The sequence below is a fragment of the Brassica oleracea genome, chromosome C8, assembly GCF_000695525.1.
Source record: "Brassica oleracea var. oleracea cultivar TO1000 chromosome C8, BOL, whole genome shotgun sequence".
Taxonomy (NCBI): domain Eukaryota; kingdom Viridiplantae; phylum Streptophyta; class Magnoliopsida; order Brassicales; family Brassicaceae; genus Brassica; species Brassica oleracea.
Genome location: NC_027755.1, coordinates 22,890,423 through 22,892,344, shown reverse-complemented (window position 1 = coordinate 22,892,344; position 1,922 = coordinate 22,890,423).

The following is a 1,922-nucleotide window of genomic DNA, read 5'->3' as shown; positions in this document are numbered from 1 at the left end:
TTTCGGAAAGCCTTACATGTGCATAATGTTGAGAGTATCGGGAACGACAATGCTTGGTCTTCATTCTTGCTAGATTAGGCACTCTATTGTCTAGCTATAGGTGGGGGTGAGTGTGGTGACTATGGTTTGGAAGCATGAAAAGTTCAAAGGAAAAGAATAGACCCTTTGTGTTTAAATGGATAATCTTATTGGAAATAATAGATAAATGTCTAGCTCGAGTTTATGAAAAGTCTTGGCCCCCGAAAAGAAAAAAAAAAGAGAAAAAGGAAGAAAAAGAGGGCTAGCAAAGTTGTTTACTGCTAAGATTTGTTTAGAAGTTGAGAAAATCCTTTATAGATTTCAAAGAAAAAGAGTTTTATGTGTAAAGTATTCTTGGGATCTTTTGGTGAGAGATGGGAGTTGGGTTTGACATTGGGAAGTGATTGTGTAACCTGTATGTTTGGGAAAATGGTAGAACAACGGAGATTGGGCATTGTATGCATGAGTTGATCCCTTTCTTAGATATATTATGTGGAATATCAAAGCTATTTGTCTTGAGAGTATACCACCTTAAATATCATATATCTTGAACCCCTTGACTCACTTGAACAAAAAGCTTCACCTTACCCAAATGATTTGGACCAATTGACCATTTGCAAGAATTCACTTCATGCTATGCTTAATGAACTTGAGAGTTGGCTGATTTGCATGTGTGAATGCATGATGATGAGTGTAGGGATGAAAAGAGTTGAGATAGGCCTAGAGAAGCTAGAGTATAATAAGAGAGGGTGTACTAATGCTGAATTTAGATGTTGATATGAGTGCTTTGTGTGTTTCTTTTGGCTATGAGCTCCCACCTTCAAACCTGTCTCCCTATAAGTTCTAGAAGGTTCACTTGAGGACAAGTAAAAGAATAAGTTTGGGGGAGTTGATATCTTGCATATTCACATTATTTTATCCATTTATTCATGTGCATTTTCATCATATAGATTAGGATTTAGCCATGTCTAGGTTGCATTTTGCATACATATGTCTCTATTAGGTATTGGAGTACCACATGGAGTTCCTGGAGACATTTGGGGTACATTTGGAGCTCAAGGGAGGTGATTAGAGTGATCTTTGGACGAGGACTGCCTGGTGCGACTTCCCGGAGCGACTAGATGAAGTCGCTCTGACACACATCCCGGAGCGACCTGGCCAAAGCGACGTAGAGAGGTCGCTCGCGCTTCTATCGCGAGACACCCCTCCCAGAGCGACCTGGACAGAGCGACATGAAGAGGTCGCTCGCGTTTCCATGGCGAGACGACACCCAACGAAGCCCGGAGCGACCTCTCAGAGCGACCAACTGAGGTCGCTCCCGAAGGCCGGAACGACTTGTCGGAGCGACATGCCCAGGTCGCTCCGCGTCTATTTGCCTGTCGAACTCATGTTTTTCTAAGGGCCTTTTGGTCATTTCATTATGCACGTTTTTTACTTTCTAAACCTATGTGTAAGTATCTTTTGTAAGCCATCAGGGGCTGGATATCTTTTGTTCGAAAGAAAACCACCAAAAACCTTGGAAAAGAGGATCTCTTTGATTCATTGATCACATGTTCTACTGTTGATTTCTATTATATTATCTGTATTTTCTCTAAATGATTAATCTGAAATCCAATATGGTTTTAAGAGGAATCATGAAGAGTAGTGAGTAACCACCTTTTGAATACATGGGTTAGGGAAATTAAGGGTGATTAGGTTAGTTCTAGGATGTTTTAGTGTAGATCATTCTTGTTCCTTGCTAGTAGAGTATTCATAATGCATCTTATGAGTTGGCCACTCAAAAGTTGATCTTTAGACATTTCCCACCCACGAGGTGTTTGATGAAATGCCTGAGACAATTCTCCTAAGCTTTTAACATACTTTACCAAAGACATTTGTTGTTAAAGGTGCTAAGATAGCTAATA